The 26967-nt window shown below is 45.9% G+C and overlaps 1 long non-coding RNA gene across 1 annotated transcript; it reads left to right on the top strand.

The window, feature by feature from the left end:
• Positions 1–21854: 21854 nt before the first annotated feature.
• LOC115385856 (uncharacterized) lies at positions 21855–23764 on the top strand. Its single transcript, XR_003931190.1, has 3 exons — positions 21855–21937; positions 23599–23605; positions 23754–23764. It is a non-coding gene; the product is annotated as an uncharacterized LOC115385856 (long non-coding RNA).
• The last annotated feature ends 3203 nt before the right edge of the window (positions 23765–26967 follow it).

The following is a 26967-nucleotide window of genomic DNA, read 5'->3' as shown; positions in this document are numbered from 1 at the left end:
CCAAAGCCCCGAGGCCTCTGAAGGAACATCAATCACTACAGACCTTGGACACATGCACACACACCTCTGCTGGAGCACTACAGGACTATAATGTGCTGTAAGGACAGCTGTGCCGATCCCCTTCCACGGAGGTCCTCCTGTTTCTTCTCCTTTATGCGCCTCAGTTATTCCAGAGAGGAAATATCAAAAGTCGGTTTACTTTGATTTAGATGGAATAAATTCATAATTATCACTTGAAAAATGTTTGATATGAGGTGATGCCAGCTGTTCAAACTGTCTTTTTGTGGTTCTCATTGAATTTTTTTCACACTTCCGACCACATCTGAACTTTCAGTGCGAGTTCATGCCGTCTCTAAAAAGTCAAGTCAAGATCCGACATTCATTCATTGGTAAACCAAGGTGGGACTCTGGTGAAAAGTGTTGCGACAGGACACACAAGCCATCACAACACTTACACACAGTCATTCTTTTTAATTTTTTCATGCCGATTCAGAATCGTGCACCACACTTGCATGTAATTGGACTGTACAAATCAAAGCACCTGAGGCAGCACAAAAAAAACTGTACCAACGGTGCCGCCCCCTTTAAAAATATCGACATAAAAAAAAAAGATTAAACAAACACTGCACAGTCGGAGCAAGAGTTTTCTGCAGGCGGTGTGCCGCATTAGGTTTCAGACTTCACATACTGAACACAGATGATAAGTGCTCCGGCGCAGATTGCACGAGTTCCCGTCTGCCTCCCAGCACAGTATCAGCACCGCGGTTACTTATGCATGCATAGCCTGGTCAAGGCTGCACGGGCGAGTTTGGCTCAGCTCAGCGCGAGCAAAAAGCCATCTTCTACAGATAACGGCAAATACTCTCACGGTAATTTATATTTTAATTTTTTTTTTTTCCCCTCAAAATATTCAAACCCCCTTCCCTTCCGCCACCCAACAGCACCCGAACTGTGTTCAAACCTTGCAGCCATGCAGCCAGTTTAGCTGACGAAGATAGACCACCAAAATTTATTTAAAGTACGAAAGTATAAGACCTTAAACAACAAATCAAGACATAGTGGAAGTTTCACGATTCATTCAGTTAAACAGAAGCTTCAACATTCACGTCCATCATTGGAGGAGCTATAGATTAAAAAAAACAAAAAACAAAACACTGCTGATCTCAGCAGTTTTAAAAGCCGTGGTAGAGCCTGGTTACAGCAGCAAATTGCTCTCTGGCTTCACAGCGCACCGCCGCCGACTTCCAAGCGGCATCAACCTGTGATCCTGCGGCACCCTGAGAGGCGTTAGCTCTTCTCATGTAAAACAGATGTTCCTCTCTCCTCCAGCTGCTGCTCTCCAGCCGAAGAATGCCAAACGAGTGGGCTCTCCAGGATATTTATCATTAAGTAATTGCGCGTGAATCCGTGCGAGAGCCATTATGCTGAAAGTGGAAAATAATCTGGCCGATCAGACCCCCCACCCTTCAGCCTTCTCCTCTCTTTCAACCTAGTCCTCTTAACCCCACCTCCTGCCCTCCCCTTTCCTCCCGTCTTCATCTCCGACTTCTCTTCTTTCGCCAGAGTGACCAGATGCCGCCAATTTCACGACTGTTGACTTATTTACATTCCTGCAATCACGGGAGTGTATGAATATTTATGGCGCCGGTCCCTCGCCGTGGGGCATCTGCCTGCGCCTCCTGCTTTATTTGTACTTGTGTTTGTGTATGTGCATAATTTCCGCCACGTTCCAGTGAATGGTGTGTACGTTCACAGTCGGATTCTGAGCGTTTGTCAGGCATACGTTCAGCTAAAGCGCTCCAACAGCTGGTCGAAGTGTGTGTGTGTGTGTGTGTGTGTGTTTGTGTGTTTCAGTCGTGGCACTGTACCACAGATCCTCCTCCTTTTCCTTCTCTCTGAGAAGGTGTACGAGAGCTTAGGGAAAAACCAGATGAAAAACGGCGATCAATACTTCATGAGAGCTAAACCCTCGTGACACACGCCCTCTATCTTTTCTCTCCCTGAACACTCTTTAGAAATGGATTATTTCTGGAGAGCTGTAGGATGTTCGAGGAATGAACAACGGCTTGTTTGAGGCTACAGGCGTGCCGGGTTGATAAACGAGGACGTGTGCAACGCCGTTGATACGGCAGAGTTTTCTTTCCGTTATACATCAGATCACGGCGCATGAAGTGTAGGTTCTGTATTTAAGACGTGGGAGAAAGTTTCAACCCGACATCACCGCCTTCTCATTGATTGATTTGATGTAGATTATCAATGATGTATCAATCCAGGTTGTTCAACAAACATTTCCTTTACATGCATAGACAGCAGCTTTTCTTGGTTTTTTTCCACTTTGTCATCACTAGTTTTCTGCTGCTCTCTCAGGCATAAAAACAAACAACAAAATCATTTCTGCTTATCTCCCTTCATAAGCTTCTGATCAGCATTGAAACTCAACACGTGTTCACACGGTGATACACAGCATTCAGCCTCCAGCACTCAAAGCAATTTTGACTTTTCTCCCGCATGTCAATGAAGAAACGTGAGACTGAAGCAGCTTTGAAAAAAGAATTCAAAGAGAGACACTGGAACACAGACTAACACAGACAGACTGACGACCAGAAGAGACCAGAATGGCCCAATTTATACCAAAGGCACAGGTGACGACGGTCACTCCATCAGACACAGGTGAAAGACATCAGCAATCAGACATGAGGAAGGGAACCGAACTGAAAGACTGAGCTTTCATCATTTTGAAGTTTTTTTTTTTTTTTGCCGTTGTCTAGTTTCGTTTCCTGCTAGCTAAGCTTTCACCAACGCTCTTGTTGTGAAGCAACTTATGAGAAAATAAGCCTCATTCATCCACTTCAGTAAACCTTTACCACAATAACTAAGGGCTCACGCAAGTTTTATCTTTTCTCATGTCCCTACATTGGCGTGTGCGCAGGACTGCTGGACACCGATCGTACATCAATCGGGATTCATGCTGATGTTTCAAAGAGAATAAGATCAAAAAGAGAAAGTCAGAAGTCAGCACTTCATTTAATCAGCTGTGGTAATTATTAGTTCCCGATACTGACAAACGTCCTCATTAAACCGCAATGAAGTTGAATAAAGAATCTTTGAAAAACTACGAGGACGCTTGAGAAGAATAGATCCCAGCCCACGGTGTGGTAAAAAAAAGAAAAAGAAGAAAATCGTTTAATCTAAGGCAGATCTGGGGAAGTGTCCAGGAAAACATGTCTGGTCGATTGTTTATTGATTGATTAACCTCTTAATATTCAAATCTGTAGGATGAGCAGCATATCTGAGCATGTTGGTAACTTTCACCATACAAAAAGCAATGGCCAGCAACATAACTTACTGAATGGAATAAATGGAATAACTTCCAACAAATAAAATCATAATTTACATTGTTGCTTGGTGAATGAATGAATACGTTAACTATCTCATACAATTTACCTATATTTTGATAAGCAAACACAGCTTTTTTAGGAAGAAATGAGAGAATCCAAACAAAAACGTTTAGCCACGATACAGCGGTACAGCTGTTTGAGACTCGTGAACGATGCTCCGTGAAGCTAAAAGGGGATTTTCCTGCTGATTTTTTTTTTTTTTTCCTGCCGCTCGTCACGTTTCTGCAACTGAAACAGAAATGTGTTAAGTGAACTTTTTAGCTGGCCCTGAGGGGAAATTGTTGCTAAAGTGATGAATTTTTATCGACTAGCTGCGAGAACAGACTCGCCTCCTTCTGATTTGATTAATATTGAATTCCTGTAGAGTTCTTTGCTATTTTTTTTTCTATCTCTGTTGACTTTTAATAGACTATGATGAGTGTGATTTATTAACGTGACTCATCCTCTCTCGTGCCGTTAAACCTCTTAATAAAGGTTAAAGACGCTGTACGTACGTGTTTCTGGATTATGCCGCAAAGTGAGAGTGCTGAGTGCGCGAATGAAGGTGACATGCTCGGGACGGGGGGGGGGGATATTAGTGCTATTTATTCCACCGGGCCACGGAAGAGCAAGCGCACGCTCCACAAAAACACGCCGTGCCGTGACAAGCCAGAGCTGCATGATTTAGGAGTCCGGTCATCCCCTTCCTCCTCCTGTAACACACACACACACACACACACACACACACGAAATGATATACAGACTCTTCCTGCCTGTTGCATGATAAAAACATACATTTCTATAGACACTATCACGCAGACACACGGCTCAGTAAATAACTTCAGGTTCACAAAAGTCAACAGAGGTTGACAGAGTGACCCACCCCAGCAATCATTTGTCTCTAACAAGCAGCAGATTGACGGGGGTCACCCGCACCGCCTCCGCTTTATTACCCCTTCAACTGCCGGGCGGCGCCTATCTCCTCGTCCAGCAACCCCCTGTCCTCCCGGCGCCCCCTGGCTCGGATGACACTCAGATGACTCAATGAAATGAGCGATCGCCCATTAATTTTCACGGTGCTGTCTCAGACCGGAGCGACTTTCATCCGGTGGTTTCCCCATAAAAATACACTTGTTTTCCTGTCGCCTTATCTCGCAGGCATTGACCAGTGAAAGCGTGAGGGGGTGAATCCTTTGGACAAAAAAACTATTCCTTCACAGATTCCCATGAAACAGTGAAATGTGCATTTGCGGGATGAGCTGGGATATAATTGAATGAAAGAACTTTATTCTGACAATACATTCCAAAATGATCATCCATTAAAAGTACTTATCAGCAGTTTTTCGAGACCCTGAAATCTTGAATTACATGCAAATCACAATTAACCAATAAACCATTTCATGTTTTTTTTTATATGAAGAAGTCTCACAGCTCATTTATTAAACCAACCTCCTCCAGCAGGATTCCCAAACAGCAACACCCAACGTAATTAGCTTTTCCGACTCAACGCACAATCGAAGCTTCATCCATACATCTTGAAGCGGTAATAATCCTGCCAATCAGCCGATGCTTCCACGCCTCGGGACTCCGCCCACTCAGCGCTGGGCTCCGTTATAATTGAGGCGATCAGTCTTGTCAATCACCACATATATAGCGAGAGGCCCGTCCCCGCGGCTGCTGCCATCAGATTTGTAATCCCTGGCGATAATGGCTAATCCAATTTAGCAAATCCCCGCTGTCAAAACCTCAACATGGAGCTCCTCGTACAGCACGGGGCCGTTTATAGAAGACACATAGAATGTCATGCTGCGGGGATGTTTCATCATACAGAGAAACTCTCTGCGGCTAATACCATCAAAGGCCACTCCAGCGGTCTCTTTTCGTGTGCCAGGCTGGCTGCAGGACGCTAAAGCGCCTCCTATAGTATCAAAGTAACGGAGGAAGAGGTTTCGCACCGGGAGATGTCATAATTGTTGGGATTAGAAGATGAAGACGCGCCAAGCGGCAGGGAAAGGCTTCTATGTTTCTAATGAGGGATAATTTACCCTGAGGGTTGACTGGGAGGCGCAGAGGTGAGATTACGCTGAGCCCGAGGCCAAACTGGAGACGGACAACGACGGGAGATAAAGAAGTGATAAAATTATGAGTTTTGTGTTCGCGCACTGGATGACAGCCGATCAGTTCAATATTATAGCAAAATTGGGATGTAACCAAAGTGTGAGTAGAGGAAGCGGAAAGAAAAGGAGAAACAAAGATCTGTCACCCCCTCCCAAATTATATAGAAGCTGCCCGGTCTCTCCGCTCCCCTCTCCCATCCCTCTTTCCTCCTGTGTGGATCATGGCAGGCTAATCTCAATCTGTTTCACTGTGATATCGCACAACAGCTTCCCTCTGCAGCCGCCGCGCCTGCCAGCCCGTTGCTGGGCTCGCCGGCGCCGGCCTGCCAAGCCCGGGCGCCAGCTCGCAGGGCTCTGGCGCTCCGACGGTTTAGTGGGGTTTTTCTGCCGTCTGCGTCCAAACGCTGGGCTCTGCCTGTTGTACAGCTGTAGTGGCTCTCTGGCCGACGCGCCGCCGGTTGGGTTTTCGGCCCTCCAGAGTCGCCTTCTGCTCTCTTTCAAGTGCGTCTCCCGTCGAGAGGTCGCACCCCACTTCCCAACGACACCGAGAGCGGTTTAAAGCAACAAGCGCGGGCTTTTAAGCATGGGAATTGAGAATCCTTAATACAGACACGCTCAGAAATTGGTTTGCTGTGATGTGTTGCATTTAAATTTGCTTAATTTTCCCCCCAAAAATTAAAGTTTCTTTTTTTTATGCTGTTTCATTTTTAGTAGCTCTGGTGAATATATCACCAGTGAACCAGGCTTTGATGGGAACTCCTCTGTGAACAATTGCTACTGCGTTTTTAATTAGATCTTACGGTGTCTGGATGTGTGTGTGTGTGTGTGTGTGTGTGTTTGCTGTCCAGCCAAACTGCCTGTTACTAAAAGTGAGCGCACAGTCTGTAACTGTGCCTGGGCTGGATTTCCCCAGTGTGCACACCTTAATTTCTCTCTCTTTTACTGCACCTTTTTTCTTTTTTTTCTAATCACTCTTGGCCCTCACCGACTGTTAATTACACTTTACAATCTTTACATGGCAATTAAAACAAGATCACATCAATATTAGAAGTTCATTTGATTCAAAACCAGTTATAGAACTTGCCAAAATAGCATCATTTACTAGATTGTCCTTTTTAAAACTTTCTTCTTATTGATTTTAGTAGCGACTCCTTCCATTTATCATGTTGTAAATGTTTTGATTATTATGTAATGAAGTGCACGGTTCTTATGTGGTCCTGGGGAAAAGATTCAAACCCGTAATCTCTGACACTGTGAGATACTGCGTGATGCTATATGTCCCCCTTATGTTGTCTTCCAGTTATATGGTGTGCTGTAAAGTGGAAATTGCTCTGAACTCGGAAGACTCGGTCAGTGTCAGGAAAAGATAATATTCTTGGCTCCGGTGTCTGAAGAACCGAGTGAGGAAACAAACGGCCTCTTTCCTCGCATCAGAGTGCTTGTGGGCCGTCCTTGAGAAACTCCCTTCAACACTAATGCGAAGGTTTACAGCTTAACAGAGACCGGGCCGCCGTCAGCCGAGCTACCTGAAGCCCCTTCCTACTTTTATCTGCTCTGGCTTTGTTAATATAAAAACACGTCACATAATACTGTGGTGATAAACGACATGACTGAGCCTCGCCTCACGTTCTTAATCATCCAAGAAAAGCTGTAATTAAACCTTAAAAATAAAGCCTTTATTTTGCACAGACGCATCCGCGCAGCGCTGTCCTGATGTGACATGAAAAAAATAAAGTTTTACTGTCCATTTAGTGCATGGCCCACTTCTTCTGCAGCCCTGAAAGGTAGTGAAGAAAAAAAAAAAATCTTCTAATGAATAGAAGGGAAAGGCGAGGACACGGTGGAGTCCCGTGCTGCAGAGAGATTGTCCGCTTTGCTCCACTGCGTGTTGGATCTCCACAACACGACGGGTCAGTTCTGCCTCCTCCCTCTGTCTTCTCCAGGCCCGCTGTGGCTCTTTAAGTATTTAGAGCTGCTGGGCTTCTCTTCCTCTTCCAGTCTGTCGGTTTGAGTGGCTGTAATTCTCCGTCCCTTGTCAGCTTCCCCCCCCCCCCTCCTCGTCTTTCTCTTTTCTTTTTTCATCCCCCTTCATTTCCTCTCATGTCTTCCTCTCCTCATCAGCATATTTCTGTCTCAGGACATAATGTCAGCGTCTCCTCTTGTCTCCTTGCGTCTCTTTCATATTTATTTCAAATCTCGGTCGCCTGATGTTTTCCTTCCCCGTCGCATCCTGTCCCCTCTGTGAAACTCCAACGAGCCGCGCCGGTTTTAACCTCTGCTTATTGATCTGGACTTTGTGAACACATGAATATTCATGGTTGTTCCTGCAGAGGAGACATACAAAGAGACGCGTTGTGGTTACAGTGACGGAGGAACCTCATGCTAACGGACGTATGATGTAACATGCACATGTTTGTACAGGATGTGTGAGACGATACATTTCCTCAACCCAGAACCCACTTTCTCCTATTTTAACTTAAACCCCAAAACCACATCTTAACCCTTAATTACATGTAAAACTGAAGCATAGATGCTGCTTATATAACATCTGCTTTCCTCACATTAACCATCATAATCTTCATATATTCACAGCAGATCTATTAATCATAACTAACCATTAGTTTTCCAGTCTCTCTCTCACACACTGTTTCTATTAATTAGACATTATGCAGTTTGCTGGCCCATGCTCAAACCTTAGCAGTAACCTTAGTGTAACCTCAGCCCTGAAACCACATCTTTATACTTAATTACATGTAATGAGCAACAATTGGGCTACATAGTGACGTAATGCTGAGCCAGCCGTCTCTGAAATGTTCATACCTGAGTAAAACAAGTACGCAGTTATACCCCAATATACTTCACGGCGTCTGTATACATTCATTTCCTTTTGACCTCCTCATCGACCAATACTCACACTTGCTGAATCCTACCCTTAACCTAAATTTAATTTAATGGAAATTTATTTTAACCACCCCCCACCGAACAAAAACAAAAGTGCTATTTCTTCTGTGGACTTGCTATTTTGTACCCATAATGTAAGCAAGTGAACACATTTAGGTTCCTATAACTGTAGTAAGTACCCATCTGGACAATCACACACACACACACACACACACACACACACACAGCAGATGAGAGGAGAGGGATGTTCCTTGATCTGTGTATTGTTTCAGAGATTGCCAGAGAGGCGTCTGAACTTTCATTTTGGAATAAAAGGAGGTTTGTTGTAAGGATCTTCTGGGTTCCTGCTTTAATTGGCTTGATTCTTTAGGTATCTCAAGCCCTTTGTTCTTAATCGTGTGTTTTACAAGAGAACATATCCACCGAGGCACTGGAGACACAAGGTGCTGCATGTGAAGTTTTTCTAGTGGAGGGGAAAACGTCTGATACTGTATTTTCATTCATCTTTATACTGCTGCTCAGATGTGGAGTAAGGCAGGAAAGGGGCACTTAAATTTGAAGGTTTTCTGTGTTGCTCTTAAAATAAGGTTTGGTCTGATCTCAGAGTGTCATATTAATATTTCATTTATAATTTAACAAGTACATTTTTATAGACACCCTCATTCAGTCAATATGAGCTGGGAACAGATCAAGGCTGCTGCTCCATTAGATTAAGTATTAAACCATATAAAGGGCTTGATGTACAGTAGCCTGGTTCTGTTAGCAACTTCTACATTTCAGAACTGAACAATGTGCAAGCAGATAAATGCTGCCTTGCTGCGAAGTGTCCATAGATCAATCTACAGTATGTCCCTTCTCACTTGGTCCAGACAGTGGCACAGAAAGGCAAAGCAGCCGAGACGTACTTGGCCCCCTGAAACTTCTTTCAGCTCCACTAAGAGGAACCCAGATGTAGATATATTCACTGCGGGGAATTATAGACCTCCACGAGTTTGCACATGCCTGATAGCCTCTTAAAACACACTAATCGAGTGGCGGCTTCAAGTGGATCCACTCACTTTGGAGGCACAGCATCTCGACTTTGAGTCTCTCGCGGACGGTTGAGGTCCTCACTCAATCACCAAGAGTAATGATCCAAAGATCTGGACCATTGGTGAGGGCGGGGATATAGACCGAGAAGTAATCAGAGGGCTTTGCTTTACAACACAACAATACATCAACACAACAATCCAGTACGGTGACAGCATTACTGCTATCACTGATGTACCCCGAGGTACATGGAGTCCTCCACCTGGGGAGGGTTCGCCCCTCAGTACTCCTCTACACTTCACTGTGAACTGTCTCAGTGTGTGCTTGGAAGTCTAGTGTGATGGAATTAAAAAGACAACATCATCTGCAAAAACATAAACTTCATTATTCGGTCCCCTGAGCTTTGCTCATGAATAAACTCAGAACTTGTGTGAGTAGATACACTCCATGAGGAAAATATTTCTTTTTCTCACATCAATGTTGTTTTTTAATTACAAAAGTTACAAAAATAAGGAATCTTGATAGTAATTATTTGCTTTTCATTCAGAATTCTATTTTCATGGGTGTGAGATAAACAGGAGTTATGCGAAGCACTTGAATTGTGAGTAGAAAAAAAATACTCAAGTCCGTTCAATTCAGGGTCATCTTTGTTCCCAACTGTAGTCATTAAACCCATCTTTAAAGGTGAGCTATCCAAATTCCTTCTACCAACATCAGAGGTCATTGTAGCTGAGTAAAAACCAAATTTGATATTTAATCAATGAAAAAAAAAAGTATTGTCACTCTGAATGAGAATTGTTCTGTGAGGGGGTTAACATGTGTTAGTCATTTTCTGTTTTTGGTATTTGGCTTTTGTACTCAAGGAGCTCGATCACTGAGTTCCCACGTCCCGTCATGTACAGTGTCCGCTCTGCCCTTTCCCATTCATTCATGGCTGCTCAATGAAGGGTTCAAATCACATTAGTAAACATTCAACGTCTCCATTCGATCCTTAGAAATGTCTCAAATCAGCTTTCATCCAATCATAGCTTTTCTTTAGACAATTGTGTTGAGTTGAAGCAAAACATTTACACTAACTGGGTAACTGCTCGATGACTGAAATTAATTTCTCGTGAGATATGTCACATTTATACCTGAAATGATAAGAAGAGCTGATTTTTTTCTTAAGAAGCAACATCAGGCTTAAATCCTCCAGGTGTTCATCAGCTGGTGGTGACTGAATTAGGTCAGTACAACTTGAAATGCTGTCGATGACATGATTAAGTCCGCAGAAGCATCGCACTGAAATCCGACATGCTTAGCATTGCTTTCCCGTCACACCTGCTGCCTCTCAGAAATTTATTTACAAGATCCGATGAGGACCCAGTCGCGGATACCTGCGCTATGTGTTCATTAAGGCCCCCCCCTACAGAATAAAAGCCTCCATATGAATCCCAATTTGAGGTCAATTTATCTGAGGCTGATGCCACATAATAGGCGCTGACTGACACAAAGGGGCTGCATAATATTGCATTACTTGGGACGGCGCAGCACCGCCGAGCTGTAATTCACCAGCATCTAATCTGCGGCCGTATCCAGAGATTTAGAGGTGAGTGTGGGGATAACACGCAGACGCAGCACAACCCGGCACCCCGAGCAAGCCACAGACACAAGCCCGTCCGGGCAAATGACAAACATTCACTCTCCAACCTCTTGCGTCGGCCGCGATGCGGCTCCATTTGTGCTTTTATGAATGCGCCGTGTGTGTTTTCTGTCTTTATTGGGTGTATTTATCTGTGACACCAAAGTCGGGGCAGGATGTGGGTTGAAATATGAAGCCATAATGCATTAGTGCCCTCAGCTCCTTCCATCCAATTGCTGATGTCGAGATGACAAATCCAGACCTATATGTTGTGCAGCTTTGTCTGTTTTTTTTTCCTCTGTAGAGCACAGATGCTTGAAAGAGATAAAGCGTGCATACTCCTTCATTGTTTTACCTTACCAGTCCTTTTTATTTTTTTACATCCTAAAATTGTTTTGTTGCTTTCCCTCATCTTTATGAGTTGGCTCCGGGCTTTCCGCTCTCCACATACTGACTATATTTTGCCTTTTGCACCTGTTCTCTCTGATCTAAGCAGATTTTCTGTCGTCGTCCTCTATGAACACAGCCACCCCTCCCGTCTCACAGCAAAAGCAGAAAGGAAGGATGACAGATAACCGTGCATGAATAATATATGAAGCAGCTAGTTACCGTGAGGAATCATTTTCATTGTTCTGATAGGCTAGATTGTTTTAACAATCACTCTTTTTGTATGACATAATGTTTTTTTAATTTTTTTCTGTATCAGCCCCAGTTTCTGAAAAAAATGATGTTCTACAAGTTGTGCCATAATACTGCTTAGATTGTTCATGCCACACCGGCAGTTATTGAATTTTGTTTTCTTCATCACAACAGTATTTTGAAACTATTTAAAGTCTCAGAATGCAGTTTCATTTTATGGGGACTGCCCAGTTCCTTTGTACCACCAAGTTTAAAGGTACAATAAGTAAGAAATTTACTCGTATTATATATTTATCTAGTTTAGTACACTCACTTAACTTTATTCACCTATGCTTGTTAAAACACTGGTTGAACATGGGACGCCCACATACACTTCTTGATCCATTTCCATCCTCCACTCCCGCCATGGGATTTAACCCTCTTTACACCGAGTCCTCTGTTTATTGCAGTTCACCATCAGAATGAAGCAGATGTAGTTGCGCCGCTCCACCCCATATTTACGGCTCTCATAAAAACCCTCCACTTGGGTAGACAACATCTGAACCGGCAGTAATAAATCGTATTAACTTAAAAGTAGTACTGGCAGTCTTACTTGGCTGGATCTGGCTGACGAACAAGAGTTGTTTCATTGATTAAGCAGCCAAATCATGTTTTCTGATTGAATATTCAGACTTGGTGCAACACTCAAGCAAAACCCTGTGTGACCATACAAATCCCTCCACTATTATTAACATGGATAACTTTACAGTCAGTACCTGGGATTATTTTCATTAAATATAGCAGTTTTTACTTGCTGCCGCTTCTCTGTTGCTCCCACGGCGCTTCGTAGCCCTTCCCTGCATCACTGGAGTCAGAATATCATTGAGCGGCCCGAAGCGAAAAACTAACAGTGATCAGTCATGCAAACACTGCAGGATTTTCTTTTTTTCTTTTTTTTTTTTCCTTTTCACCAAATGTTCCCCATCTGTTTCAGGGAAAACAGCACAAAACAACTTCAGCCATGCTTGATTTTATGCATCACGATCACATGAGGCAGAAAACAGAGGGAAGGATGAGAAACAGAGGACTTCGAGTTAGCTTCATATTAAACAGCGGCATTAGGCTACTGGTGTTTCATTTTTCTCCCCAGTTGATGAGAATCAACAAAATGATCCAGTGATTTCCCATGCTGCAGAAAATCATGATTACCATGGAAACCTTATAGCTTACATAGCATGAATCAATGTAATAAATATTGGAGACTCCACCTTAATTTCTCTGATCAATTATTGGTGGTTACTGGATTCCAAAATCGAACAAAAAAGTTTCAGATTCACTGACAAAAATCACTAATTTTGACCCAAACTGTTGATGAATCCTGTACATTTTGTTGTAATTATCCAGCTGGGGATTATAGACTGGGAGATTCTGTTAAATGCAATATTTTAAAGTTAATCTTTAATAACTGAACCTTGTAAAATGAATAGGTGACAAACAGGACTGAGCCAGTCTGTCAGGTGAGGAGTGATGGGCGGAGGGATGGAAAGAGGGGCAGTGAAGATGATGAAGAAGAAGAAGAAACGGGGGTGGAGGGTGGGTGAGTGGGGGGTCAGCTGCCCTGTGAACAGATCACGGTGTCACACTCAGAGGCATTAACAGATGGAAACCGACTTGCCCACAAAACAAATTTGTGTCCAGCCACCGACTGTTGGCATGATCTCAGCTACACACACACACACACACACACACACACACACACACACCACACAACACACACACACACACATACAGATGTTACTCAAATGGATTCGGGCATGTGTTGTCTTCTCTTCGCCCTTCCCTTCCCTCTTTATTTCATTGTCCCTCTCTGTCTCTCTGATTTGGTGGCTCTGTGTCTTGGCCGGGTTTTTGTTTGTCTCCTTGGCAGGTCTGTTCTCCCTCCTGGCACTCTCTGTACCGTGCCTTGGCCCGTCTGCGCCCAATGATGTCTTCATTGCAATCCACCAGCATCTGCATCTTTATAGCCCCCCGAAAAACCAAACCTTTCCTCTGCAACGGTTTCCATCATCCACTTAATCTCAAGGGTGCGTCCCGAGCATACTTCTTTTAGAGGGCGCTCAGCCATCGTGTCCCAGCAAAACAATGTTCCAGTAGAACAAATCCTGCCAGATAGTTTCATGGACAGAGTCCTCCTTTCTAGAAAGCATCCAGGGAAAGTCTATGAATCTCTGAAACGGCAGCAACCGAATGTGTGCAAACAGATGTGTCATGGTTATAAAGATAAACATTCACCCACTGTGCTAAAGGCTCAAGGTCTCCCCACTTACATGTCACATTACACACAAGTATGGAAGCTGATCTCGTCCCAGAATGCAGAGATAAGATATCTGATTAAAAAATATAATCATGTTGCACATTTTACTTCAGGAAATACTGGAAACGTGCAAAAATCCTGGAAACAGGTCGTGCTAATAGGTACAACATGAAGTGTTTTAAAACTTTCACATTCTAAGGATTTTATCACATACTCTGTTATTGAAGTGTAGCTGTTATTCCAGTGTGAGACATTTCCTCAGCTGGCTCACCACAGCTTTTATTAGTAGACGTTTCATTGGGCTGCACTCTTTCTCAGGTTTTGCAGATTTGGTGTTGTGACAGATCATCTCCTATATTGCATCTTCTTTTTTTGTCATATTCTGATTTCTGTGCTGTGGCCCTCAATATGTTTATTAGCTTTTTTTCACAATGTCACACTATGTGCTGGTGAGCACACGGTATCATTCCATCCCATGGTAAATATAAGCAACTGAACCATTAATACAACACTGATTTCATCAGAATCTTTTGTAAACTTCTAGAATTATATATGATTCTGCGTGCATTTTAACTCAGGGTTTGTGAATGAAGGTTGTGAAGAAAGTTGTGAGTCGGTGGTTTAATGGCACGGGGCGATGGACGTCCTTGGGTTACGTGGTTGGAGAAAGACAGCCATGGCGCAGTGAGAGGGGAGGACACGGGGAGAAAGAGAGAGAGAGAGAGAGAGAGAGAGAGAGAGAGAGATAATTATTTAACAGCTCAGGAAACTGCAATACGGTGGTGTGTGTGTGTGTGTGTGGTCGGGGAAATCCTGCAGGGTTTTCTCTCCTCATTCCCGACGAGGCCAGCAGAAACACAGAGAGAGAGAGAGAGAGAGAGGAGAGAGAGAGAGAGAGAGAGAGAGAGAGAGAGAGAGAGAGAGAGAGAGAGAGAGAGAGAGAGAAGAGAGAGAGAGAGAGAGAGACACCAGTGGCAGGTCTGCCGACAAATCACAGAATCCCACCGTACCTCTTGGGGGACCACAGGCTGAGGTGAGACGTTATCTCTGGAAACCCCCGTCACCAAACACTGCTAATTGCTTTTGACATTAAGTTGTTACTCCAAAACTGACTTCTCAGACATTTTGATTAAGCCTTAAAGTCCAGACAAATCAGTGTTTAGCTTTATTAGCCTTAATTTGTTCCCATAAGTTTTTTTCTACCTTGATCTTCACTGTAAATTCTAACAAGTTAAGTGTACTCAAACAATCTAGGAAACCGATTACCTTGGGAAATTAAAGTAAAGGAACTTAACTGTGTCAAGTAGAGTGAAATGATCATATCTGAGTGAGCTTCTTTTTTAAAGTTGTGAGCACTGAAAGCATATGAGTAATGTTAACTTCCAACCAAGTTTTTTTAAACTAAAATTCCTTCAGTCAAATTAATATATTCCACCAAACAAGTTCTCACGCAGTCTGGGGATCAAACCCACGACCTTCTGATTGTAAGGCGAGAGCTAACTGCTCGCCAACTCTGCCACTGATGAGAGGACACACAGACTTCAACACTGTGTGAGCAGTACTTAATACTACATAAAAATCACTTCATGTACCTTAGTTCAGCTTACTTAAAAATAATAACTCCCAAAATAGCTCTATGAAAACCATTATTTATTAATTATTTTTTTGTGTTCGTATTTGCAAACAGCAACAACAGTCATCAGAGGTCAACTTGGCTGAAACGTTCCAGATTAAAGCATGGTGGCTTTACAAGAACCTCCCCAACACCATGTCTTCATCGGGAGTCCGTACTTTCAAATTACAAACAAAAGCCGGAATCAACGCCAGCCTGTCGTATTGGGGTTGTCTGCACCGCTTCAACAGTTTGCATGTTAATGCCTCGTTCTTCTTCGTTGGTAAACGCGCGCCAAGCGGAGATGGTCACAAACTGTGCCACACACTCAGAAGAGTCAAGTAAACATCACTGAGTGGAACAAGTAAGCGTGGAAAAAGTACAGAAAACTTGGAGAAACAAAGTAAACTTAAAAAACTAGCATAAATTAAGTTGAATATACTATTTACACCTAAGTCATGTCAATGTTTGCATTTACAGTGTTCTTCCTTTGTTTGTTGTAGCAGGGAGGAGGTAAAAATCTGCTGTACATTTTCACAATGTAGATATTAGCATCGTCTAGTTACACTTTTTAGTTAATTAAAAGTAACTAAATAGACATAAAGCTGTTGATATTTTTGTGGTAATAATTTTCAGCCTATAAAGGATGGGTAAAAACAGAGTGAAGATTGGCTTCACATCATGCCGTGTTTTTCCTTCCAGACCATTTACGCCAAGGAACCGGCCCCCTGCAGACCTGTAGACATCTGGCTGCCTGGACCATGGACTACCTCACTGACCGTCCACAGTACGTGCGACTTCACAGCTGTGAGTCAGAGGTGGTGGTCTTCAGCACGGGGGCGCCCCAGGGCACCGTCCTCTCACCTTTCCTCTTCACCATCAACGCCTTGGACTTCACCAACAATGCAGACAGCTGCCACCCCCAGAAGTTCTCCGATGACTCCACCATTGTGGGCTGTGTGGAGGGGAATGAGCTATGGAGAACTGGTTGGTCATCATTGACTTTGTGGACTGGTGTGAGAACAACCACCAGTGCTTGAACATCAGTAAGACGAAGGAGATGGTGATGGACTTCAGGAGGAGGACACTTCCACACCCACCGGTGAACATCCAGGGGAGGACACTGAAACAGTGGACAGTTTCAAGTACCTAGGTGTTCACCTCAACAATAAACTGGACTGGTCCCACAACACCGAAGCTCTGTACGAGAAGGGCCAGAGTCGCCTCCACCGTCTGAGGAGACTGAGGTCCTTCGTAGTGAGCAGACCTCTGCTCAGGACCTTTTCTGACTCTGTGGTAGCCTCTGCTGTCCACTACACCGCCGTCTGCTGGGTCCCGGACACACAGAGCGGGACAGGAAGAGATTCAACCCGCTGGTCAGGAGGCCCAGCTCTGTCCTGGGCTGTCCTCTGGACTCTGTGGAGGATGTTGGTAAGAGGAGGATGTTGGCCAAGCTGACACTGTTGTCAGACTGTACAACTCTACTGTATAGAATTTTTTTGGGCAATAACCCTGGACATTATATCATCCCACAACCATGGTCATTTTGACCCCCATAAGAAATCAATGACACCATTCACTCTGCTGCACGAAAAGCATATTGTACATATTTGTATATATTATAGTTCCTGTTATATTTTCAGATTTATGTTGAATATATAGCTCGATCTTCCTTGTTTTAGTTTTCTATTATTATCCTGACTACGTTTTGATTCATTACGTTCTTTATTTGCACATTTCATTACTTTTTGCACCCAACTGTGTGTTCTACGGCCTCTTGCACCTGTACATTTCTCCACCATGAGATTAATAGTCTATTCTATTCTATTCATTTAAAATCTGATTTGTGTGTGGACACTGATCGAAATTGAGTTTACCTCCCCAAATTTAAGTTTTTGGCACCATAACCAACTATTCACGTTTCATTGGGCAATTCGACCCACATCTAATTTGGATGACAGATCGGTCAGAGTGATGCCTTTCAATCTCTTCTCTATCTTCTCATTTTGAACCCGCATCACTGTTTACTTGAAGGCTGCATCAAGCAGCTTGTTCTCCAGTTTAGCAAAGATCATCAGGTGGAAAGAACTGGCTGAAGGGCATCACTGCACATCTCCGGAGTTAATGTTGAGCTTTACTCGGCTCAGCGGCGATCTGCACTCAACACTATACACAATTAAACAGCCAATCGAGTGTTTGATGACGGCTGTTTGGAGCATTTTAACACAACTACCTCTTTAGTCAAGAATTCCATGGGTAAAGAACATCACGGTGAGGTGGAAAAATCCAGCGATCAGTGGTGGGAAATCGACGAATGAATGAACTGATGGATGAATGGATGGTGGAGAGCTGGGTAAATTATGCATCCATGGCAGGTGGACAAATTACAGGTGGGATGGAATTGATGGGTGGTTTAGTGTATGGATGGATAAGTGAACTAATGGATGAATGAATCCACGGAAATATGGACATTCAGGGTTCATCCATCCATTTTCAGTAGATGGATGAATTAATGATTGGATGTACGGATGGAGGTAAGATGATTGTCTCGGTTTGATGTGACTCACTGGTGTAGCGTCGCCACATCGCTCCGTCTTTGGCCACAGAGCGGTGCCATGCTGCCAGCTAATTCAGGCTGGGCATTAATAAATTCACCCTCACTGATCAGAGTTTGAACATGGGCCAGCAGAGGAGGTTCGGAGAAGTCAGCTGAAGTCGGAGGCAATACCAGCACTCTCTGAAGATTAAATTGCAGACTAAATTTGATGCTGGTGTTGCTTGTTTGCAATCGTTTCCTTAAAAGACCTCAAAAGACTGCTCTGTCGTTGTTGTTCAGTAGTTTCCAGATGTAGTTTGTTAACCTAACAGAACTACACTACTGGAGCAGGAAAGCATGCACACCGAGGGAGAAACGCCTTTCCCAAACTCAGACTCTCAACATTCTGTGAGTTATTAGTGCTGACGACCTCGCCACTGTGCGACCACATGCTGATGTGGGACAGGAGCAATTATATTTTTACTTGTTTTGGATATGGGTCATAATTTGGAGTACTTGCAGTTTTATTGAAAGGCACTATTATACTGTTTGATCACACCTTAGGGTGTTTAAATGGCAGTCATAATTCATGACATCCACCCTGCCCTGACTTTGGCTCTTAGAGTTTCTGCAGTTTGATTTTTAGCACTTGCCAAGAGGTTTAAATCATCAGCCACAACAAGAAACATCCTGATGTAAACTGCAACTCAGAGCAGACTGAGATAGACCTGAAACCAGACTGACGTGAATATTAAAAAACACTATTGCAAGAACCTTCTTTTTACATTATAACTGCTGTTTTACCATTATTTTGATGGCTCTGATAGTTATATATTTAAACCCAAAATTGTATCCAGAGTCGTGAAAAAGGGGTTGCCTTCTTCCACAAGGACCATTAATACTTTTCTAAAATTTAATGGTGATCCATCACATATCCAGGGGCGTCAGAGTGGATCAGAGTAGCAGACCTAAAGCTCAAATTAACTGCTGACATCTGGGAATGTGCAGGAGAAGAAACTCACTGATGCAAGATCCACATTCACGCTGGGACAGGACTTAAAATTCAACTGGAATCACAATTATTCATCCTTTTGTAGACTTGACACACCATCTGTATTTTAAATTGTTTCATATTTTTATATGTTTGAAAGAAATCATGAAACAGAAAATTCCCCTTTTCTTTGAAAAGTTAGTTTGATGCTGCTCAGCTGATCTCCAGTTGTGGGAAAAAACAACTGAGGTAAACATACTATAGTTGTGCACCATTTTACATGAGCAGTCACTGAGCCTGCCTGAATGAGGCCAAGTAACATTTCCAGGTAAGTCTATATGCTGTTTAGCTAATTAATTATCGGTCTGAGCTGCAAATGGACGTTAATAATTCCTAAACTTTTTCTCATGAATCTTTGCTGCTAGGATAACAACACGTTGGCCCCAGTGTGACTTTTACTGTCTGTGTAATATGACTGACCTTTTATCAAACTGGACTTCACTGCAGTGTTGTACCATTGTCTGAGATTAGAATACAAACACACACACACACACACACACACACACACACACACACACACACACACACACACACACACACACACACACACACACACGGACACACCTTCTAACCCTCTCACATGCACACATGCACATACACACAAAAAATAAAAATTAAATGAAAAAATAAATAAAGTGGTGTGTTGTCATTAAATACAATAGAAAAAGAACAAAGATGGCACATTAAGAACAGGGGATTTTTTTTTTTTTCGAGGAAGATGGAATTCAGACAATGAAAGCAAACTGTAAGCTGAAATGTTTAAAATGTTGACAATTTTCAATGTATTGTCAAAATTTTTGATTTTTTTTTCTAAACATTCATCTAAACTGTTGCTTTTCATTAAGCATCATGTGGACTTAGAATAACATCCTTGCCAGAATCCACCTGTCAAAATAATTGATTGATTGATTTATGGGTGCACAGGCTGATGGCTCTCACCCAGCTAGGCGGAAGTTAGTGGGCGTGTCTTGTTCCTGGGAGTCAAGTGGTTTACCGTGTTCATTCATTCTGTTGGCTCGAGAAAGGAATAAACTTACTTACCTGCATATCGCCAGCCTCTGTCTTTCTCGCCACATTGGTGACCCTGATTTGGACTTGAGTGAACCGGTGATGGAGAATGTTTCGTCGTCGACCTCAGCCGCGGACTCGGCCTCATCGTCTCTCCAGCCTTCACAGCCGGCTTCCTACCCTGCCGCCTCCATGAAGCTTCCAGAATTCTGGCAGAGTGACCCGGCCCCATGGTTCCAGCACTGCGGGGCGCGGATGCGGATGACTCCTGGTATTACTTGGTGGTTGCCATGCTGGACCAGCAATCCACCCGCCGGGTTATGCCGCTGCTGCGCGACCCTCCACGGCACGGGAAATACGCCGCTCTCAAGCAGCTTCTGCTCCGGAGATACAGCCTGTCCTTGGTTGAGAGGGTGGACAGGATCCTTAGCCCCTCCGGTTTGTGGGACGGTACAGCCACCTTATGGACAATATGCTCTCGCTCCTGGGATCCGATGACGGCGGTTTCTTTTCCCACACATTTTTCTGCGGCAACTCCCGCCAGAAGTCCGGGCGGCTTTGGCTAATTCCCCGCGCATCGCGGCTGGCAATTACCGCGGCCTGGCGGAAGAAGCCGACCGTGTCCTGCTCGCCACTAGACGCTTCACGGTGCGGAGTACAGTCGTGGAGCCCCCGCAGGTGATGGAGGTGGACCCCGCGGTGGTGTTGGCTGTAGGCGTGAGGACCAGGACGCGCACCCGTCGGAGCGACTCCCTCTGCTTCTTTCACCGGAGGTTCGGCAACAAGGCCAAGCGCTGCATTCCGCCGTGCACGTTTGACAGAGCTGGAGGTGCAGTGGCAGCTGTGGGTGCTGACAACCAGGGTGAGCTCCTCTTCATTACAGATTCAATGTCAGACATCGCTTTTTGGTTGACTCTGGCTCGCAGAAGAGTTTGTTGCACCCTACCCGGAGGCGGCAGCCCACGGCTAAGCACGGCTAACGGTTCCCCTATTGGGACTTTTGGAACCAAAAGGGCATCTGTTTGTTTCCACGGACGTGAGTTTGAATGGGACTTTGTGGTTGCTTCTGTAACTGTTCCTATCAGTGCAGATTTCCTGTGTGCTCACAATTTGTTGGTGGATGTTGCTAACCGCAGGCTCATTGATGCTGTAACCTTTGCCACTGTCCCTTGTGAGGGGGGGTCGGGCGGTACCGCACGCGACTTTTTCGGTGTCCGGCGACAAATTCCAGTGTCTGCTGGAGTTCCCCTCCTTAACCACTCCTGCCTTTTCCTCCACCGTCGCCAAACACGGAGTAGAACACTTCATCCGCACTAGTGGCCCGCCAGTTTTGAGCGCGCACGGTGTCTGGACGTGGGAAAATTAGCTTGTGCTAAGGAGGAGTTTGCTACAATGGAGAGGCTGGGGATAGTTAGACGATCTAACAGCCCTTGGGCGTCGCCCCTCCACATGGTTCCTAAGGCAGACGGGTCCTGGTGCCCTGTGGTGACTTTCGCCGCCTGAACAATGTGACAACTCCAGACCGTTATCCTATTCCTCACATTCAGGATTTCTCGGTTAGGTTATCCGGTGCCTCTGTGTTCTCCAAAGTGGACTTGGTGCGTGGTTATCACCAGGTTCCAGTGTAGGCGGTGGATGTGCCTAAGACCGCGGTGATCACCCCTTTCGGCCTTTTCGAGTTCCTCCGTATGCCGTTTGGCCTCAAGGGGGCAGCGCAGACTTTTCAGAGATTGATGGACTCAGTGTTGCAGGGGTTGGAGTTTGTGTTTGTCTATCTCAATGACATATTGGTGGCCAGTTCGTCCCTCAAAGAGCACTTTGCACACGTGAAAGGAGTCTTCCAGCGTTTGGAGGCTCACAGCCTGATTGTCAACCCTGCCAAATGCCAGTTTGGGCTGCCAGTGATTGATTTTCTAGGGCATCGCATTTCAGGATGCGGCGCAGTTCCGTTGCCTTCTAAAGTTCAGGCTGTGGCAGATTTCCCCCGCCCGGTTGTCATCAAGTCGTTACAGGAGTTTTTTGGGCATGGTGAACTTTTACAATCGGTTCATTCCCCATGCGGCCCATCTTCTGCAGCCGCTTTATGACGCCTTACGCTCCAAGAAGGCTACCGACTCTGTGGTCTGGACCCTAGACAGGGTTGTGGCCTTTGATGGAGCTAAGTCCGCTTTGGCTAATGCAGCTCTCCTCGCTCATCCTGACCCAGATGCTCCTGTCGCTCTCACGACTGATGCTTCTGATTTGGCTGTGGGAGCTGTTGTGGAACAGTGTGTGGCAGGGTGTGGCAGCCCCTCGCGTTTTTTAGCCGCAAGTTGCAAGACTGTGAACAGAAATACAGCGTGTTTGATCGGGAGTTGTTGGCCCTTTTTGGCGACTCGGCACTTTCGTTTTCTGTTGGAGGGTCATTCTTTTACGGCTTACGTGGACCACAAGCCGCTGACGTTTGTCATGTCCAAGGCAACTGATCCTTGGTCGGCAGACAGCAACGTCACCTGGCAGCTGTTTCTGAGTTCACTACTGACATACGTCATGTTGATGGGAAGTCTACTGCTGTGGCGGATTGTCTTTCACGCGTGTTGGTGTGCCGTGATTCTCGGAACAGATTTTTCTGATATGGCCAAAGACCAGCCTGGCGACAAAGATATCCTTTCACTTCGCTCCGTCGGTTCGGGCCTGAAGCTTGAGGAGGTGGTGATACAGGAGGGTGGTCCTACACTCCTGTGTGACATGTCCACGGGACGGCCTCGCCCTGTGATTCCGGCAGGTTGGCGGTGGCGCGTTTTTGACTCGATTCACGGTCTCTCACATCTGGGTGTGTGTGTGTCGGTTAAGCTGGTCAGTTCCCGTTTCGTGTGGCCTGGGTTGCGCAGAGATGTTAAGTTGTGGGCAGCTTCTTGTGTTGCGTGTCAGCGTGCCAAGGTGCACCGGCATACCAACCTTTTCCGATCCCAGCCAGGTGTTTTGATCACGTTCATGTGGACCTGGTAGGACCTCTGCCGCCATCAAAAGGTTTCACTCATCTCCTCACTATGGTGGACTGGACCACCAGGTGGCCCGAGGTGGTTCCCTTGTCCTCCACTACTTCTGCGGACGTGGTTGGCGCTTTTCTGTCGGCTTGGGTTGCTCATTTTGGTGTACCCTCGGCTGTTACTTCTGACAGAGGCCCTCAGTTCGTTTCGGAGCTTTGGTCGGGGATGGCGCATTCCTTAGGGGTACAGGCTCACCACACCACAGCTTACCATCCCCAGGCGAATGGGTTGTGTGAGCGCTTTCATCGTTCACTCAAAGCGCGCGCTGCGCACTGCACTCACAGATGACAGTTGGGCGGATCGTCTGCCGTGGGTCCTGCTCGGATTGCGCTCAGCTCCTAAGGAGGATCTTGACGACTCCTCTGCATAGTTGGTTTTCGGTCAGCCGCTCCGTGTCCCAGGTGAATTTTTGCTGGAGCGTCCGCCCCGAGTTTCCGTCCTCCGGTTGACCCCTTTTCACCCAGCGGCGTTTTCGCTCCAAAGCCTTTGCACCACTGTCTTCCACGGTCTTTCGTGCCCACTGCGCTCCGGTCTGCTCAGTTCGTTTTTGTGCGTCGCGATGCCCACCGCTCGCCCCTCCAGCCTCCTTATGATGGCCCGTTCAGTGTGATGGAACGGGATGTGAAGGGTTTCGTTTTGGACATGGGCTGTGGGCTGGCGGCTACCAATGCACATTTGCAGTGAGGTGTAATCAGGCTATTATCAGAGTCTGAGTGGCTCAAACAGAAGTGGAAACAAACCGATGATGGAACGGGATGTGAAGGGTTTCGTTTTGGACATGGGTGGGCGTAGGGAGCTGGTCTCAGTTGATGGCCTTAAGTCGGCTTGTGTCATGGCAGGTGAGGCTGTGTTGCCAGGCCAGGTTCGCCATCCTCCTTCCAAGCCTCTGGCCCTCCCTCATTCTGACTGTGTTCCTCTGCATGTGGTGGATGATGTTGTTCCTGCTGACTCTGTTGATCATTTTCCTTTGCAGGTTCCTCCTTCTGACTCGGCGGTGGTTCGGCACAGTCGCTACGGCAGGCCAATTCGGCCCCCATTGAGAGACTGGTTATGGTGCCAGGTTCCCTTCTGGGTGTTCGGGGGGGGAGGGGTTTATGGGTGCACAGACTGATGGGTGGGCTCTCAACCAGCTAGGCGGGAAGTTAGTGGGCGTATCTTGTTCCTGGGAGTCAAGTGGTTTACCGTGTTCTTTCATTCTGTTGGCTCGAGAAAGGAATAAACTTACTTCCTGCATATCGCCAGCCTCTGCGTCTTTCTCACCACAGATTGATTGATTGTTTGATGGAGGGTTATATCCAAATTTTACAAGGAAAGATGGAAACACGTCAACTATCGAAGCCAAGCATGCCGGTCAGTGGAGATCCCTCGAATGAAACGACACACACACAGCTTTGCGGACTAGTCATGCTCTTGCTTGAAATGCTATGGCTTCCAGAATATCAATGCACTTCACAGGATCAGTCACATTCAAACACTCACATAGTCACTCAGACACTAATAGATACAGCTCTCATGTAAGGAGATCACACACCTTTGCAAGAAAGTTGATGCTCTGTGTGTTCAAAAACCCATAAACACAGTGAGATTGGGTTTCAAACCGCCATTCCTGAACCCATTCTACCATCTCATGTATAGAAGCATGCATGCATAACTAAAATCCCATAACAATGCTCTGAATTATTCATGTGTTGATTGTCAGATAGTGATAGTAATCTCTTGGACTCCAGCTTCTCAAATGTCATATTCTGGTTCATTTTGTCTGTAATGATAACGAAAAAGGAATGGACTTGTCAGGCGAAAGTCTGCATCTCATTCTTTGGAAGCCACCGACTGACCTTTCTCACCAAGGTTTAAATATAACCAAAGAAATTAATCCGCTGATTGATCACTTAGGGAAGTCAGAGTTAGTTTGCATCTTCATTATGATTGAACGGTGACCTTCTAACTGAAAACGCTCGCCACAGTTTCCTGTTGTGGCTCCTGCAGGGAATATTCAACTGAAGTCCCGGTCCAGATGCCTCTGTTTATGAAGTGACTGCTTCTGTCTTGCTCCGTTAGTCTCTGCGCCATGTGAAGGAGTCTGTAATGCGTGTGACTCATGTATGGATGATGCAGTGACGTTCAATCCCCACTGACTCAGGCTGTGTCACGGCATCTATACGTCCTTGTCATAGTTGAGAACGCGGCACTGACAGCCTCTCTGAGTTTGTCTCTTTAAGCCAACATCACTTCAGAGGTGGGGGGGGGAGAAAAGGGGGAGGGAGGGAGGGAGGGAGGGAGCACCCCATCATCGACCCGCCGCCGGTCCTGGCCATGTCTGACCCGGCACGATACCGGAGAGGTGATAGGTGTAGAGACACGGGGGAGGAGGGGACGCTGAGTTTCAGATGTGAAAGGAGGGATCTGAGTGACAGAAGGGGAGGAGAAAAGGGAGGGGGGGAGAGAAAAGGGAGGGGGGAGGGAGGGAGGGGAGCAAAGGGGGAGGGTTTAGGGAAATAGATTTGAGAGAGAGAAGAAGAGAGCGAGTGTGTGAAGCACGCTGCCAGCGCTCACTCAGTAATGCACTGTGAACAGGGACAAGAGGGAGAGGGAGTCTCACACACACACACACACACACACACACATACACACACACGCGCTGCCTCTGTCACACACACCCTCACACCCATACACCTTCACACTGTGTCGCTCTGTCAGACACATGCACGCACTCTTTCACACGTGTGCGCCGAGCCCGAGAGGTGCCTTATTCTGGAGACTCATACTTTGTCCCACACACACACACACGCACACACACGCACACACACACAACACACACACACACACACACACACACACACACAAACGCCCGGTGCAGCTGGACTCCACAGAACCAGACTGGACTCCTGTCACCCACCAGCGGAGACTCTCTCATGAGCGCCGGCATCACAGCACCCACCGTAAGGCACTGCTACCTGCCCGCCCTCCCTTCTCCCCCTCTCCCCCTTCACCTCATCTCCTTCCCCCCTCCCTCCCTTCCTCTTCTCTGTCTCCCTCCATTCATTCATCCCTCGTTCCCCCTACTGCGAGCTGGCATGTGGCTGAAGGACACAGAGCTGCGCTCTGCCGTGGTTTAGCGCGTCGCTGCGAGAGTTGGAGAGCCCGATCCAATAGGGGAGATAGATAGACTCTCTCTACTCCCTCTCTCCCTCTTCTCTCTCTCTCTCTCTCTCTCTCTCTCTCTCTGTGTGCTGTCTGTCTCTCTATCCCCATGCTCTCTCGTTCATGAATGTCACCTCTATCTCTGGGAAATGCCGGATTTATCAAGCGTCTGTGTTTCTCCTCTTCTTCTCTCAGGAGCAAGCAAACGCAAGGTTGATGCCAGGAGAGCCTGAAAGACAGCGGGGAAGCGAGCCACTCTCCGTCCAGCGGCGTCCGCATCCTCTCGTCAGCTCGTGGAGCTGATACCTCAGGTCGGACAGTCCCTACTTCTTCTACTTCTCCTGCTTCCCAAGATCGCTTCGGATGGAGAGATTTTACAGGTGAGGGGCGGAAAGGATTGTCCCGACAGCTGAACTCTTTTGGTTTTGGACAGTTGACATTTGGAGAATTTCTCTCTCTCTCTGGATTGGAGCGTGATCTGCAGAACTGAAGAGGGCTAAATGTGATATTCGTGTGGGGTCTGTTTTCACGATGCGGCGACGGGCTCAGTTCCCCGTCGGACGGGGTTGAGTTGAACTTCACCGGAGCAGGGAGCACTCTCGGAGTGGGACGG

This window comes from Salarias fasciatus, chromosome 3 (genome assembly GCF_902148845.1).
Source record: "Salarias fasciatus chromosome 3, fSalaFa1.1, whole genome shotgun sequence".
Taxonomy (NCBI): Eukaryota; Metazoa; Chordata; class Actinopteri; order Blenniiformes; family Blenniidae; genus Salarias; species Salarias fasciatus.
Note: the sequence above shows the minus strand (reverse complement) of the source record. Positions and strands in the feature narration are given on the sequence as shown.